At 37.6% G+C, this 18,318-nt stretch overlaps 1 long non-coding RNA gene across 1 annotated transcript in view; it reads left to right on the forward strand.

The window, feature by feature from the left end:
- The window catches only part of LOC102552412 (uncharacterized), a 490,342-nt gene extending 472,512 nt beyond the window's left edge, over window positions 1–17,830 (forward strand). The window contains exons 4-6 of the long non-coding RNA XR_015622770.1: window positions 7,379–7,462; window positions 8,157–8,297; window positions 17,186–17,830. This is a non-coding gene — a long non-coding RNA (uncharacterized LOC102552412). The remainder of the gene's footprint in view (window positions 1–7,378; window positions 7,463–8,156; window positions 8,298–17,185) is intronic.
- The last annotated feature ends 488 nt before the right edge of the window (window positions 17,831–18,318 follow it).

The following is an 18,318-nucleotide window of genomic DNA, read 5'->3' on the forward strand; positions in this document are numbered from 1 at the left end:
AAAAAAGGTGTGGAAAAAATTTCATGTGTTATGGAGGTTTTCAGCGATTCTTTTTCCAGTGGTATTGTGTAACCAACCTTCTTCCACCTCTCCTTTCCATTCCTTCCTCCATATTCGAAACTTCAAACTGGCAGCTAGCCAGTCGGAAATGTTAAAGCCATCGGAAGCAAAACAAAAACTGAAAAAGAGGTCAACTAAGAGAGTGATGGCCATGGTAACAGTGTCTCTCCTTAGCTGTGTCCCCTTAGAGGGACAAAACACAGGGCAGACTTGGTTGTAAGGGTTTTTCTTACAATGGTCATAGGTGATACCTTTGAAAAGGCATTTCCCGATATCAAGTGATTACTGAAAATCCTGGTTAAACAAAGCTATTCTTTCTTGCTTATGTCTCTTGTTACTTTTTGAGATTGTAATTGTTATATTTATCTCTTCCTTTTCTTCCCTCTATACCCTCCCATATACTCCTCCTGAATTCCTTTTTTCCATGGCCTCTTTAAAAAAAATCAATTGTTATTGTATGTACATATCTATTTTTAAATATTACTGGTATGCATATTTTTAAGGCTGACCATTTCTTAATGGACAATCAATTGATATACTCTCCCCTGGGGAGGAAATTCTCTCCCACTGAGACTTTTTTTTAATCAAATGCTTTTGTTAAGTCCTTTACAAGTTATAATCCATATTAGCTTATTAAATAACTTGTAAATATGGATTATGAGTCTCTATGTAGTGGTTCTGAGCCTGTCATGACTCAACCACATTCCAAAGACAATTAAAAGAGATGAGACAGAAAGAACACACTGTTAGGAGATGGGGGTGAGTCATAGAAATGAAGTCATCGGGGCTGGGGATTTAGCTCAGTGGTAGAGCGCTTACCTAGGAAGCACAGGGCCCTGGGTTCGGTCCCCAGCTCCGAAAAAAAGAACCAAAAAAAAAAAAAAAAGAAATGAAGTCATCTCTGCGGTTTTGACAGAATATCTGAACTTACTAGTTTCCCTATATGCAAATTAAAACGAAAGGTAAAACAATATTGATCGTTAAAATCTTCTACAGGTTTTATTGGTCAAGGATGTGCAGAGCCTGACAAATTCACTAAAGAGGTTTAGAAATAGTTGCTGGAGAGCAGAGACACAGCAATGGCTCCTTGTCTCAATCCTTCCTGCTCAATAGGCAGTCAGGGTCCCACAGGGTTTGGACAGAAACCTGTGTGTGGCTTAGTCTTCCCTTCAAACTCAGTGAAACCAGCTTATGGTGGTTTGGGCTCAGTGCCATCGACACCTAATTTGTAGGTACAAATCCTGGTTGCAAACTTCCAAGTTAAAAATATATTAATTCAAATCTTTCTGTGGTTAGTTCCTTTTTTTTTTTTTTTTGCCAGACCTTGAGGCTCAGGATGTAAAATTCAGATGTGCTTTCAAGTGAAAGAGTTGTAGTCACAGATGAATTCTAAGCAGTTTATGTTTGAGTAAAGAAGTAGGAAGAACCAATTCAGGGTAGACAGTTTAAATATGGGGCCGAATATCTGCAGATTGTTCTTGGATGAATTCATTTTATTAGTTAAAAGTCATAGCAGTCACAAGCATATATTCAGTTTTTAATCCAACAAGAAGATAGAAAATTGTAAAACTTTATTTACATATTCAAGGTCTAGAGCTGACAAATGCCTTTACTGTCCAAAATCTTCAACATGGTTGGCGAATAATTTCATCATATACTTTATGGTACAAATCTTTCAATAAGATAATCAGCGAGGTGAACAAATTGTATAACAGACATAATTTTAGGAAACACAACTTTTTAATATCTAACTTTAAAAATATCATTTAATTGTTTTTAGAGTACATTATACTAACTTTGACTTTTTTAATATCTAACTTTAAAATATCATTTAATTGTTTTTAGAGTACATTATACTAACTTCTACTTTATTAATCTTAAAATTGCTAATATTTATGGATCCACTTAAGGGGACACATGAGAAATAGATTAAGATATATTAGCAAACTGGACACGAATCCAATTCCTTTATGGATTTGTCACTTTTCGTATTAGGTAGTTTGGTTCTTTATTGAAGTACCTGGACGGAAGCAACTTCATGGAGAAAGAGTCATGCTTGTCTGAACCGATGCTACAACATCATCCTTAACCAATTCCTCCGTTAGGTGTCTGCGCTCAGGTTTCATCTGCTGTCAGTTGCAGCATGCTGTCCAGGATTTCATATCATATGTAGTGCTCATTGATGCCTCTGGCCATTCCTTCTGACTGATATTCAGGTTTTTCTTGTTACTGACCTTGGAAGTTTGAGGAATTGAAGCCTGGTTCTATATAAAATACCTTTCAATTGCTAATTATTTGTCCTTCTATTTTTCCTAAACTGATATTAAGTGCACTGAGGGGGAAGACGGCAAAAGAAAGGAGTTTTGATTAAGTCCTCACTTTCGTACATAATGAATATGGTTTTATAACCTCTTACAAAGCAATTTCTCTGTGAGGAAGTCGCTTTGTTAGGTCACGGCTAAGAAGAGTTATTTGCCTGGCCAGACATTTTGTGGTTCATTGGCTTTACAGCTGGTAAAACTATTCATTGCTTCTTTCCCTTGGCATAGCACCTTTTGATTTTATGAGAGGCAGCCAACAAAGAGGTTTCCAGATAAATTCTCCAAGTCTTACATTCAAAGCTGTTGTATCTTCGAGTGGAGGACTTTACCTTTCATTTTGGAGGCAACCAAGGGCAGTAACAACAACCTAAATTGTTTTAGTTATCTCTTGTACTCCCATGACCAGCAACATGATAGGAGGTTTTCCATGACTGGCACCAGGTTTCCTTTATTAGACAGTCTATGGCTCTTGGAAGGTGTATTAGCCCCATGTAAACTCCATTTAAAGTATATGTGGATGTATTTCTACACACACAAATTTGTTTGTATTTTTAAATAGCCTTATAAGACAATGTCTCCCTGTGGCCTTGTCAATCATCTTCTGTGTTATTTAACTCTTTTTCTTCCTATGTTTTTATACTACCTTCTGTATACCCTCTTTAATAAATGTACTCATTCCTGATTTGATCTACAATGATACAATAATAGCTTATTTATCTTGGGGGAAAATAATGGTTGTTTAATTGTATTTAAGGCCTGCTCAGTAAAAAGGGATTCCTGTCTAGTGTTATAAATTTAGCCAACAGTCATTGGCTGAAGAAGACAAAGATCCTATAGGTGAAACTACTACTGCCATTTTCCCTAATCTAGTTTCTAACTATATTCTCATATCCCCAAACAAGTGTACTTCTGATCACTCATTAAGGAAGTTTCTTTCTTCTATATTTTGTAGACTATTACAGAGATACAATATTGTTTAGCATACAGAGAATAAATAGCAGTGGCATGCTCAACCCCAGCTGATACATCTTCAAAGCAACCCATATGCTGAAGGCTCAGAGCTAACCATGGAGTAGGGACCTGGGAGATTTTAAGAGGCAGAGGACTAGGACTTCTGTTGAGAGATAGTGTCTCCTAGACATAACTGGGAAGCTGCATCCATGAAATCTCAGCAATATGACACCAAAATAAAATGTGCACACTTTATGACCACACTTGTTATCATGCCAGCACAGACACTGAGGGAGACGGAGGAAGGGAAAGGAAGGATGAAAATGATGTAAATACTATCTTAATTTATATTATTCCCCCAAATAATTTAAAATTTAAAAAGAATATAATTTTGGTGTGTTCATTTTTAGTATTTTACACATTTTATTTATTTCTTTGAGAGTTTCAATTTCCATACAAAGTTTTTTTTTAATCATATTCGGACATTCCAACTATTCCCAGATTTACCCTTCTTCCATAAATAGATGTGTATGACAAAGAATGCAGTTGCAAAGCAGAATAGAGATTTGAATGACTTTATAATTTAGAAATTTAATTTTTCAACTATGATCTAGTCATTGTCATCACACATAGAAGCACGTCACAGGAAAGTAATAGGATTAAAATTAATAGAGCTAACGTCAAGTGTAACAAAAAGAAATTTGGTAGAAAAGCCCTTTTAGAATAATTCCCTGAATGATAAGTGGGAGCTGGTTGGGGATATGCTTTTTAGAAAATTCCCTTGCATTTCGTTATTCTAATGAATATTTTCCAGTTGTCACCTAGGTATTACTCTCTGACTGAATCCCCATCCCTTCAAAATGCCTGTTATACATCAAAAATTCATACATCAAAAATTCATTGTATTACCCACTCTTTCTCTCACCACTAGGTCCACTTCTTTCCTTCTCCCTCTTGGTTTTATGTCAACTTACTTCTAAGTTTATTAGGATTCAGGAAAACTTAAAGAAAGGTTATTTAATGTTAGGAAGTAAACAGTTCACAAGATTTGGGAAGTCCCTGAAACCAATCTGATACACAAGCTCCTCCATTTTAAGACTCTACGAGGAGAAGGACTGCTGAAGAGAATCAGACCAGTTGAGAAACCTGGGAGCCACTCTGATCTGTTGAGCTAACTACACGTCTTGCTGTGAGCTCCAGCATTTAGTTTTTCTTCATTCTTTTCATCACCCATCCTAGGTGATGAAGCTGCCTTTGAATTGTCCTTGCTTCTATAAATAAGCTATTAGTCATATTCCACTCAGTACTACCTGATCAGTTGGAGTTTGTTAATATTAGTATCTTGGCATTGCTTTCCTATCTGGAGTGACTAGATGTTAGTGCTATGTCTCTCCAGAAAAAGATCACAAAACACTCTTTTTCTTTGTATTCTTTCTTTCTTTCTTACTTATACCATTTATAATCTTGCTTAAATGAGTTTTCTTTCCAACTTTCCTGATTACACCAAAAATATTCTTTCTTTTACTATCTCAGACTATATTCTATAAAGGTATTTGAAATAATTAATTCAGTTATCTTTTATATCCAATATGTCAACACTGATCTTATTTTTTGCAAACATCTCATAATCCCATTTCCTTATTCATATTCATAGATCATCACAAAGTTGTGTCACTTATTCTCTGTGTGTAATAGTTGTTTGTAAAAGTTATTCTTTTGTGTCAATATTATTGGCTCATTCCCATTCTACAAAAGACTTAACAACTTTCTGGGTCTTGTCACATTTCTACATATCTTGTAGATTTAATGCCACAGGTACAACCTAACTTCCTCCTTCCCGTGACAAACAAATGAATTCTAGGCTGAAATAATGATGTTTAAGATAAAATCATTGTGTTCCCTTCTTTGAATGCTTTCTAGCTATGCCCTTTCTGTCTAGACTTTAATCACCCTGCAAAGGTCAGTTCAAATTACATTGTTTAACTGTCTTGTCTCTTCATTATATCTTTGGCTCAGAGCATGCTGGGGTCAGTGGACGCTGAAGAAAGAGAAACTAAATCATTCGGTGTTGTCCTTCTAATGAGGCACAGTTTCTGGCTTCACGTTCTTCTATTCTCCTCAGTATATAGAACAGTGATGGACATGTGGTAGATTACACAATAAATACTTCATGTTGATTGATTGTGAAGTTCCCATTTCTCTTTAGGGACAGCCATTGAGGCTTGGCTGCCTTCCCTCTTGCATTTGTCAGCCAGCATTAAACCTTAATTAGACCATGCATTCCAATTTTCCAATATAAGACTTTGTGGGGGGAAAACACTTCCCAAAGTGTTTTCTCAAATTGTAACTGCATTCATCTGGCTACTTCTCAAAACTTGAGAGATATTTTATTTTTCTCTGGAAACTATCCAGACAAAGTAAAATTTAAATATCTTTTGAGGCTGTAAACATAGAGCAATTACAATTTTGTTGAGGATGCAGAAAACTCATAGCAACAAGGAGTTGAATAAAGAGTTGGATTTTTCTCTACCCAAAATGGGGAAACAACTATTCAGAAAATTTATATTTACTTTTCTACTGTGGAAAATTTGCAGAATTATTTTTAAGGTCATATTAGAAACACTTCCAAGTAACTGTACTAAAGGTCTCCCCACGGGGTTGGAGTGGTTTCCAAATCAGTCATATCCAAATGACATCTTACTTAAAAGCTTTGGGAACAAACTCAAAAATCTATGCTTTCCAACAAGGATGAAACTTGACAAATGAGAGAGAAAAGTAGTTCCAGGAAGTTGTTTTCTGACAATGAAAGCAACTTGGGATTCAGAGTTAATGGAAATTATTATTTTCATCATCAAACTTTGTTTCAGGAGAGCATTTCAAAGGAAGCAGAATTGCCTTAGAAAGTGCTGGAAGGTGCTGGATAGTGCACACAAGAGGCTGACAGCCACAAATTAATTCAATAAGCAGAGGAGAGGCACCCAACCCAGCCAGCTTGGTAGGCATGGGACTCTCATTCATTAAGTGTGAAATATAACTGCTTCAGTAGAGCTGAAAAATGGACCTCTACTTATTTTCACCAAAGGTTGATATAAATTATTAAAGCCAATGGGAAGGGAGACATTCTACTTCTTTGAACCCTCCTACAACAGAAATACCCTTGAGGCAACTCAGGTCTGTTACAACCTCCCATTGACATCAGTCTTACTTTCTGAAGAACGCTTTGCTAAACTTGTAATAAATCTTCCTCTACGTCACAGCCTGTAACTTTACAAAGGCCAGTATCGCAGTTACTTAGTTACCCATGCTTTCTGTCTCTACCAAAGCTAAGTACAAGCGAGTTCAAACGAGTGCAAGTATGTGTACAAGCACACACAATAGTTTGCATCAAACTCCATTCTTCTGGTCTTATTTCCTACTTTCCTGTTATACCTCTTATGTCTATTTCTTTAAAGATCCTTCGACTTTCTCTTTGGGAAATTGTTAAAGTCAGTGACAGTTGTAGCCTTAGTTTTTGGTTGACCTTCTAAAAATTGACCTTAAACCTTCCATGTAGGGTATGGAGTTTGTACAAGGGAAAGACTGACCATGGTTTACTGCCTCTGGGAAGCTTCCATTCTTCTCAGTGTTAGAATCCAAGCATACCAGTTTGTCTTTTTTTTTTTTTCAGAACCAAACGTTGTGAGATTTTCTCTTGCAATTAAATAGTTGTATTTTTCCTTGTTGAACATGAGAGTTTTCAACTATTCACTCAGTTATATTTCATTCTCTCCTTTTAGAAAGTGCAAGTCATAGAGTGGTTTAGCACATTTTTAAGTGATAACCTTTCCAAATTCATTGCGTGAACAAAATTTTCAGATTCCAAAGAAAGTGTACCAAATTGACATCTTAAGGATAACATGCAGATAATAGAATTTGAACTAGTCTTGGGTCATTTTAAATGCAAATAATAATCCATAATATGTATTATACATAAAATGCTTTAACACTGATTATATTGATTGATATCCCTCAACTGTTTCAAACAAATTAAATTTTTTACTTAACAGTGAACCATGCGAAGTCTGATTCTCAGAGAAGTGGCCTGCCCAGCTAGGGAACTCTCTAATATTCTCTGCTTATGATCCATTCAGGTAAATATTTTCTTTTTTTAATTTTTCCTTCTACTTAACAATTAATGTCTTTTCTATTGAGTGTGTATGCATGTGATATGTAAGTGGACTTGTTCATACATATGTGTAGGTGTTGGCATGTGCCTGCAGCAGGCCCTGTGAAGGTCAGAAAACAATCTTTGGGTGGTGGTGCCTTCCCTTCCAATTGTTGGAGATAGGATCTCTTTGCAGTTGGATATGCCAGATGAACTGGCTTCTGATCTGCCAGGAGAGTACTCCTGTACAGATGACCTAGGATTAAAGCTTGCATCCAGCCCAGCAGTTCTCAACCTTCCTAATGCTGTGACCTTTCAATATGGTCCCTCCTGCTGTGGTGATCCCCCCAACCATTAAATTATTTTTTTGCTACTTTATAACTGTAATTTTGCTACTGTTATGAATCAATGTAAAATTTTTAGAGATCAAATTTTTAGTATTTAAAAATTTAATTTTAATAGTGAATAAAAACTAAAGATCCTGGACTATTCAAAATGTATGCAACGTAATTGTGTCATAAGATGTCAGAAATAGGCACTGTGTCCCCTGAACCATGAATTACAGACTTGTGAGCTACCCCGTGATATCTCAAAACTGAACTTGGGTTCATTGCAAGAACAACCAAGGCTTTTAACTGCAAAACTATCTGTGCAGCCTCTTCATCTGACTTTTAATTCAGGTTCTGGAACTCTGAACCTTGGCTGTCATGTTCCAACAGCAAATGCGTTTACACACCAAACAACTTCCACTGCTCTTCTACTGCTTATTGAATGGGATCCCTAGAGTCTGATGTCTGGGACAGAAAACTCATTTTTCAAGGGTAAGATAATTTTCTGCAAAAATTCTTTCTTTCATATAAAAATGTTACTGGAACTCATAACTGAGTACATGGTAACATATTATAAAATAGCTTATGTGAAAAGCAACTGTATATTTACATAGTGGTATCAAACAACAGATTTTTAACAATTGTAATTTAAAAAATAAAAATATCAAGAAATAAAGCTGGTAAAATATATGCATATTATATTTATAATGTGATTTAAAGAAATTATTGTGATATATACTGTAGACCCTAGTGAAAAGATATGACATGTTTTTTTCTTTTATTAGATACTTTTTATTTACATTTCAAACGTTATTCCCTTTCCAAGTTTCCTGGATATAAGACCCCTATGCCATCCTTCTCCCCTTCTTCTATAAGTATGTTCCCCTCCCCTTCTCACCCACCCCCTGACATTCCCCTAAACTGGGGGTCCAACCTTGGTAGGACCAAGGGCTTCTCCTTCCATTGGTGCCCAACAAGGCCATCCTCTGCTACATATGCAGTTGTATATGTATATATGTATAGTCTTTGGGCACTAGTTTAATCCCTAGGAGCTCCAGTTGGTTGGCATTGTTGTTATGGGATTGCAAGCTGATTCAGCTCTTTCAATCCTTTCTCTAATTCCTCCAATGGGGGTCTAGTTCTCAGTTCAATGATTTGCTGCTAGCATTTGACTAGTTATTTGACATGCTCTGGCTGTGTCTCACAGGAGACATCTATATCTGGTTCCTGTCAGCTTATACTTCTTAGCTTCATCAACTTTATCTAGTTTTGGTATATATGGACCACATGTGGAGCAGGCTCTGAATGGCCATTCCTTCATTCTCTGCTCCAAACTTTGCCTCCATATCCCCGACTATGATTATTTGTGTTTCTGCTTTTAAGAAGGAGTGAAGCATATCCACTTTGGTCATCCTTCTTCTTGGGGTTCATGTGGTCTGTGGATTTTATCTTGGATAATTCCAGCTTTTGAGTTAATATCCACTTATCAGTGAGTGCATACCATGTGCGTTTTCCTGTGATTGGGTTATCTCATTCAGGATGATATTTTGTAGTTTAATCCATTTGCATATTGATTTAATGAAGTCATTGTTTTTGATAGTTGAGTAGCACTCCATTGTGTAGATGTACCACATTTTCTGTATCCATTCCTCTGTTGAAGGACATCTGGGTTCTTTCCAGATTCTGGTTACTATAAATAAGGCTCCTATGAACATGACGGAACATGTTTCTTTGTTGTATGTTGGAGCATCTTTTAGGTATATACACAGGAGAGGTATAGCTAGGTCCTCAGGTAGTGCAATGTCCAATTTTCTGAGGAACCTCCAGACTGATTTCCAGAGTGCTTGTACCACTTTGCAATTCCACCAACAATGGAGGAGTGTTCCTCTTTCTCCACATCCTTGCCAGCATTTGCTGTCACCTGAGTTTTTGATTTTAGACATTCTGACTGGTATGAGGTAGAATATCAGGGTTGTTTTGATTTGCATTTCCCTAATGACTAAGGATGTTCAACATTTCTTTAGGTACTTCTCAGCCATTCAATATTCCTCAGCTGAGAACTTTTATTTAGCTCTGTACCCCATTTTTAATAGGATTATTTGGCTCTCTGGAGAGCTTCTTGAGTTCTTTGTATATTTCAGATATTGGCCCTCTATCAGATGTAGGATTGGTAAAGACCTTTCCACAATCTGTTGGTTGCCATTTTGTCCTAAGGACAGTGTCCTTTGCCTTACACAAACTTGGTAGTTTTATGAGATCCTATTTGTCGATTCTTGATCTTAGAGCATAAGTCACTGGTGTTTTTTTCAGGAAATTTTCTCCAGTGCCCATGTGTTCGAGACTCTTCCCCACGTTTTCTTCTATTAGTTTATGTGTATCTGGTTTGATGCAGAGGTCCTTGATGCACTTAGAGTTAAGCTTTGTACAAGGTGATAAGAAGGGATCAATTTGCATTCTTCTACATGCTGACCTCCAGTTGAACCAGCACCACTTGTTGAAAATGGTATCTTTTCTCCACTGCATGGTTTTAGCTCCGTTGTCAAAGATTAAGTGACCATAGGTGTTTGGGTTCATTTCTGGGTCTTCAATTCTATTCCACTGGTATATCTGCCTATCTCTGTATACAGTTTTTTATCACTATTGCTCTGATATACTACTTGAGATCAGAGATGGTGATTCCCCCAGAAATTCTTTTATTGTTGAGGATAGTTTTAGCTATCCAGGGTTTTTTGTTATTCCAAATGAATTTGCAAATTGATTTTTCTAACTCTATGAAGAATTGAGTGGGAATTTTGATGGGGATTACATTGAATCTGTAGGTTGCTTTTGGCAAGAAAGACATTTTTACTATATTGATCCTGCCCATCCATGAGCATGGGAGGTCTTTCCATCTTCTGAGATCTTCTTTAATTTCTTTCTTCAGAGACTTGAAGTTCTTGTCACACAGATCTTTCACTTACTTGGATAGAGTCATACCGAGGTATTTTATATTATTTGGGACTATTGTGAAGGGTGTCATTCCCTAATTTCTTTCTCAGCCTGTTTATCCTTTGAGTAGAGGAAGCCTACTGATTTGAGTTATTTTTATATTTAGCCACTTTGCTGAAGTTGTTTATCAGGCTTAGTAATTCTCTGGTGGAAATTTTGGGGTCACTTAAGTATACTACCATGTCATCTGCAAATAGTGATATTTTGAGTTGTTCCTTTCCAATTTGTGTCCCTTTGGCCTCCTTTCATTTTCTGATTGCTCTGGCTAGGATTTTGAGAACTATATTGAATAAGTAGGGAGACAGTAGGCAGCCTTGTCTAGTCCCTGATTTTAGTGGGATTGCTTCAAGTTTCTCTCCATTTAGTTTAATGTTAGCTACTAGTTTGCTGTATATGGCTTTTACTATGTTTATGTACGGGCCTTGAATTCCTGATCTTTCCAGTACTTTCACAATGATTTTTTGAATTTCCTTATATTGTGTTATTATGTTTCCCTTTTCATTTTGATTTTGTTAATTTGGATATACCCTCTCTGCCATCTGGTTAGTCTGGCTAAGGGCTTATCTATTGTGTTGATTTTCTCAAAGAGCCAACTCCTGGTTTTGTTGATTCTTTGTATAGTTCTTTTTGTTTCTACTTGGTTGATTTCAGCCCTGAGTTTGATTATTTCCCACCTTCTAAATCTCTTGAGTGTATTTACTTCTTTTTGTTCTATTGTTTCAGGTGTGCTGTCAAACTGCTAATATATGCTCTCTCCAGTTTTTTTTCTGGAGGCACTCAGAGCTATGAGTTTTCCTCTTGGCACTGTTTTCATTGTGTTCTGTAAGTTTGGGTATGTGTGCTTTATTTCCATTAAATTCTAAAAAGTCTTTAATTTCTTTATGTCTTCATTGACCAAGTTAATGTTATAATTGGGCAGAATGTTGTTCAACTTTCATGTATATGTGGGCTTTCTTTTTTTTTTATTTTTTTGTTATTATAGACCAGCCTTAGTCCCTGGTGATGTGATAGTATGCATGGCTTATTTCTATCTTCCTGTATCTATTGAGGCCTGTTTTGTCACTGATTATATGGTCAATTTTGCCAAATGTACCATGAGCTGCTGAGAAGAAGGTATATCCTTTTGTTTTAGGATGGAATGTTATATACATATCTGTTAAATCCATTTGGTTCATAACTTCTGTTAGTTTTTCTATGTCTCTATTTAATTTCTGTTTCCATAATCTGTCCATTGATGAGAGTGGGGTGTAGCAATTCTGTGAGTTGCAATGTGTGATTTGAGGTTTAGTAAGGTTTCTTTTATGAATGTAGGTGTCTTTGCATTTGGAGCATAGATATTTAGGATTGAGAGTTCATCTTGGTGGATTTTTCCTTTGATGAATATGAAGTGTCCTTCTTTATCTTTTTTGATGACCTTTGCTGAATGTTGATTTTATTCGATATTAGAATGACTACTCCAGCTTGTTTCTTTGGACCATAAGTTTGGAAAGTTGTTTCCAGCCTTTTACTCTGAGGTAGTATCTGTCTTTGTCTGTGAGGTGTGTTTCCTGTATGCAGCAAAATGCTGGGTCCTTTTTATGTATTCAGTCTGTTAGGATTTTTCTTTTTATTGGGGAATTGAGTCGACTGATGTTAAAAGATATTAAAGAATAGTAGTGATGGTTGCTTCCTGTTATTTTCTTTTCTTTTTTTTTATCAACTTGAGTATTTCTTTTATACATTTTGAGTGTTATTCCCTTTCCCGGTTTCCCGGCAAACATCCCCCTTCCCCTCCCCTTTCTTATCGCTGTTCCCCTCCCCATCTTCCCCCCATTGCCGCCCTCCCCCCAACAATCTAGTTCACTGGGGGCTCAGTCATAGCAGGACCCAGGGCTTCCCCTTCCACTGGTGCTCTTACTAGGATATTCATTACTACCTATGAGGTCAGAGTCCACAGTCAGTCCATGTATAGACTTTAGGTAGTGGCTTAGTCCCTGGAAGCTCTGGTTGCTTGGCATTGTTGTACATATGGGGTCTCGAGCCCCTTCAAGCTCTTCCAGTTCTTTCTCTGATTCCTTCAACGGGGGTCCAATTCTCAGTTCAGTGGTTTGCTGATGGCATTCGCCTCTGTATTTGCTATATTCTGGCTGTGTCTCTCAGGAGCGATCTACATCCAGCTCCTGTCGGCTGGCATTTCTTTGCTTCATCTATCTTGTCTAATTGGATGGCTGTATATGTGTGGGCCACATGTGGGGCAGGCTCTGAATGGGTGTTCTTTCTGTGTCTGTTTTAATCTTTGCCTCTCTATTCCCTGCCACGGGTATTCTTATTCCCCTTTTAAAGAAGGCATGAAGCATTCACATTTTGATCATCCATCTTGAGTTTCTAGGCATCTAGGGTAATTCAGGCATTTGGGCTAATAGCCACTTATCAATGAGTGCATACCATGTGTGTTTTTCTGTGATTGGGTTACCTCACTCAGGATCATATTTTCCAGTTCCATTCATTTGCCTATGAATTTCATAAAGTCATTGTTTTTGATAGCTGAGTAATATTCCATTGTGTAGATGTACCACATTTTCTGAATCCATTCCTCTGTTGAAGGGCATCTGGGTTCTTTCCAGCTTCTGGCTATTATAAATAAGGCTGCGATGAACATAGTGGAGCACGTGTCTTTTTTATATGTTGGGGCATCTTTTGGGTATATATCCAAGAGAAGTATAGCTGGATCCTCAGGCAGTTCAATGTCCAATTTTCTGAGGAACCTCCAGACTGATTTCCAGAATGGTTGAACCAGTCTGCAATCCCACCAACAATGGAGGAGTGTTCCTCTTTCTCCACATCCTTGCCAGCATCTGTTGTCCCCTGAGTTTTTGATCTTAGCCATTCTCACTGGTGTGGGGTGAAATCTCAGGGTTGTTTTTATTTGCATTTCCCTTATGACTAAAGATGTTGAACATTTCTTAAGGTGTTTCTCAGCCATTCGGCATTCCTCAGCTGTGAATTCTTTGTTTAGCTCTGAACCCCATTTTTTAATAGGGTTATTTGTCTCCCTGTGGTCTAACTTCTTGATTTCTTTGTATATTTTGGATATAAGGCCTCTATCTGTTGTAGGATTGGTAAAGATCTTTTCCCAATCTGTTGTTTGCCGTTTTGTCCTAACCACAGTGTCCCTTTGCCTTACAGAAGCTTTGCAGTTTTATGAGATTCCATTTGTCGATTCTTGATCTTAGAGCATAAGCCATTGGTGTTTTGTTCAGGAAATTTTTTCCAGTGCCCATGTGTTCGAGATGCTGCCCTAGTTTTTCTTCTATTAGTTTGAGTGTGTCTGGTTTGATGTGGAGGTCCTTTATCCACTTGGACTTAAGCTTTGTACAGGGTGATAAGGATGGATCGATCTGCATTCTTCTACATGTTGCCATCCAGTTGAACCAGCACCATTTGCTGAAAATGCTATCTTTTTTCCATTGGATGGTTTTGGCTCCTTTGTCAAAAATCAAGTGACCATAGGTGTGTGGGTTCATTTCTGGGTCTTCAATTCTATTCCATTGGTCTATCTGTCTGTCTCTGTACCAATACCATGTAGTTTTTATCACTATTGCTCTGTAATACTGCTTGAGTTCAGGGATAGTGATTCCCCCTTAAGTCCTTTTATTGTTGAGGATAGTTTTAGCTATCCTGGGTTTTTTGTTATTCCAGATGAATTTGCAAATTGTTCTGTCTAACTCTTTGAAATATTAGATTGGTATTTTGATGGGGATTGCATTGAATCTATAGATCGCTTTTGGTAAAATGGCCATTTTTACTATATTATTCCTGCCAATCCATGAGCATGGGAGATCTTTCCATCTTCTGAGGTCTTCTTCAATTTCTTTCTTCAGAGGCTTGAAGTTCTTATTGTACATCTCTTTTACTTGCTTGTTTAAAGTCACACTGAGGTACTTTATATTATTTGGGTCTATTATGAAGGGTGTCGTTTCCCTAATTTCTTTCTCGGCTTGTTTCTCTTTTGTATAGAGGAAGGCAACTGATTTATTTGAGTTAATTTTATACCCAGCCACTTTCCTGAAGTTGTTTATCAGCTTTAGTAGTTCTCTGGTGGAACTTTTGGGATCACTTAAATATACTATCATATCATCTGCAAAAAGTGATATTTTGACTTCTTCTTTTCCGATCTGTATCCCCTTGACCTCCTTTTGTTGTCTGATTGCTCTGGCTAGAACTTCAAGAACTATATTGAATAAGTAGGGAGAGAGTGGGCAGCCTTGTCTAGTCCCTGATTTTAGTGGGATTGCTTCAAGTTTCTCTCCATTTAGTTTAATGTTAGCAACTGGTTTGCTGTATATGGCTTTTACTATGTTTAGGTATGGGCCTTGAATTCCTATTCTTTCCAGGACTTTTATCATGAAGGGGTGTTGAGTTTTGTCAAATGCTTTCTCAGCGTCTAATGAAATGATCATGTGGTTTTGTTCTTTCAGTTTGTTTATATAATGGATCACGTTGATGATTTTCCATATATTAAACCATCCCTGCATGCCTGGGATGAAGCCTACTTGGTCATGGTGGATGATTGTTTTGATGTGCTCTTGGATTCGGTTTGCCAAAATTTTGTTGAGTATTTTTGCGTCGATATTCATAAGGGAAATTGGTCTGAAGTTTTCTTTCTTTGTTGTGTCTTTGTGTGGTTTAGGTATAAGAGTAATTGTGGCTTCGTAGAAGGTATTCGGTAGTGATCCATCTGTTTCAATTTTGTGGAATAGTTTGGATAATATTGGTATGAGGTCTTCTATGAAGGTTTGATAGAATTCTGCTTTTAATATTCTTTCTTTGCTATGTGCATTTGGTACTTCGACTATTATGTGACGGGAGGAATTTCTTTTCTGGTCCAATCTATTTGGAGTTCTGTAGGCCTCTCATATGTTTATGGGCATCTCTTTCTTTAGGTTTGGGAAGTTTTTTTTTTCTATAATTTTGTTGAACATATTTACTGGTCCTTTGAGTTGGGAGTCCTCACTCTTTTCTATACCTATTATCCTTAGTTTTGATCTTCTCATTGTGTCCTCAGTTTCCTGTATGTTTTTGGCTAAGAGTTTTTTTTTTGCATTTTTACATTATCTTTTATGGTTATGTTGATGTTCTCTATGGTATCTTCTGCTCTTGAGATTATCTCTTCTATCTCTTGTATTCTGTTGGTGATGCTTGCATCTATGAACCTGATCTCTTCCCTAGGCTTCCTATATCCAGGGCTGTCTCCCTTTGTGCTTTCTTTATTGTTTTCTATTTCCATTTTAAAATTCTGTACATTTTTGCTTTATTCCTTCACCTGTTTGGTTGTGTTTTTCTGTAATTCTTTAAGAGATTTTTGTGTTTCCTCTTTAAGGCTTTCTACCTGTTTACTTGCTTTGACCTGTATTTCTTTAAGAGATTTATTTATGTCCTTAAAGTCCTCCATCATTATCATAAAAGATGATTTTAAATCTAAATATTGCTTTTCCGGTGTGTTTGAATATCCAATAATTTGCTTTTGTGGGAGAACTAGGCTCTGATGGTGCCAAGTAGTCTTAGTTTCTGTTGTTTAGGTTTCTGTGCGTGCCTCTTGCCATCACGTTGTCTCTGGTGTTAGCTTGTCTTGCTGTTCCTGACAGTGGATTGACCCTCCTGTAGGTCTGTTTGTCAGCACTCCTGTAGACCTGTTTTGTCTCAGCTGAATCTGGGAACATTGAGCTCTGCTCTCAGGTGTGTAGGGGCTCCTGGAAACTGGCTTTCAGCTCTTTGTGCCCTTGACTGTTACTAGGTCCCTAATCCTAGGGGGGTACAGATGGCACTATGTGATTTTCTTTTTGGTCAGGAATATGAGCAGAAAGTAATTGTCTCCTCTGCATTCTTAGGAGTGTCTGCACTTCTGAAGGTCCAATTCTTTCCCCAATGGGGTTTGGGGTCAGGGATTTGTGTGTCCAGTTCAGTTCAGTTTGGGGCACAGGCAGAAACCAGCAGGTTCTTGCCACTGACTGCTCTTATATTCCTGTATCCAAAGCATAATGCATCTTCCTCTTGGACTAGGGATGTGGGCAGAAAATGCAGAAGTGGTGTTCTGTCCTGGGGTCTCAGGATTGTCTGCACTTCTGGGAGTTTGGCTTTCTCCCCCATGTGATCTATGACATGTTCTTAAGCCAATGACTCAGTATATTTAAGACCTTGATTTCTACCCAACCTATTAATTAAAAAATGTCCCAGATGCTAGGGACCCAAGAGCTTTCTAGAACCCACAGGGATAACATTAGCTGAAATACTCAACAAAGGTAAGAGTGAACCTTTAGAGACCATATCCAGTGGATAGGCACAGCCTCTGGTTGAGGGATAGGGTCACCTCCCCCCATCTCAAAAATATTAATCCAGAATTGTCCTGTCAAAAGGTAATGCAGGAACAAAGAATGGAGCAGAGACTGAAGGAAAGACCATCCAAAGACTGCCTCACCTAGGCATCCATCCTATCTGAAGACATCAAACCCATACACTCTTCCTGATGCCAAGAAATGCTAGCTGACAAGAGCCTGGTATAGCTGTCCCCTGAGAGACTGTGCCAGAGCCTGACCAATACAAAGGAAGATGCTTGCAGCCAACAATGAACTGAGCACTGGGACCCCAATGGAGAAGTTATGGCAAGGACTGAAGGAGCTGATGGGTTTTGCAACCCCATAGGAAGAATAAAAAAATCAACCAACCAGAACCCCCACACCCCCAAAGCTCCCGGGACTAAACCACCAGCCAAAGAGTACACATGGAGCCTTGTGGCTCCAGCTGCATACATAGCAGAAGATTACCTTATCTGGTATCAACAGGAAGGGAGCCCCTTGGTCCTATGGAGGCTTGATGATCCAGAGTAGGGGAATGCTATGGCACTGAGGCTGGAGTGGGTTGGAGGGTGGTGGAACACCCTCATAGAAGCAGGGGAAACAGGGGAAGAGGATAAGGGATTTACCTGGGAAGGGGGATAACATTTGAATTGTAAATAAATAAAATAACCAATAAAATAAAAAATTTTTTAAAAAGACAAAAAAATTCTAGCAAAATATACTTTTAGCAATTGAAAACTATTTTCAAATTGAAGGTAAAAAAATGGACCTGGACTATCCAAAATATATGAAAAGTAATTGTATTGTACTACCTGTCATAAAGATTTACATCAAATTTGCAATAAGACTGTTTAGTGTTTGAATAAATATAGATTTGATGACCCATGAAGCAGAAAGATGAATCCAGAAATGAAAAGATTGACATTTGAAACAAGATGTGAAATTAATTCAGTTGGGGGAAGGTGAGTACTGTTAATGATGGTGCTAAGAAGTTTAGATGGCCATATTCAACTTAATGCAACTCAAGCTTCATATTATACTACCTAGAAAGTGAATTCAACATGTTCATATACCCAAATGTAAGAATTAAAAATAGGAGTTGAGAGATGGCTCAGTGACTAAGACAGTTGTGGAATTCTTGGGATTTACATTGTATAACTCACAACTGTTTACAACTACGGCTACAGGGAATC

The sequence above is a fragment of the Rattus norvegicus genome, chromosome 6 (genome assembly GCF_021556685.1).
Source record: "Rattus norvegicus strain SHRSP/BbbUtx chromosome 6, alternate assembly SHRSP_T2T, whole genome shotgun sequence".
Taxonomy (NCBI): Eukaryota; Metazoa; Chordata; class Mammalia; order Rodentia; family Muridae; genus Rattus; species Rattus norvegicus.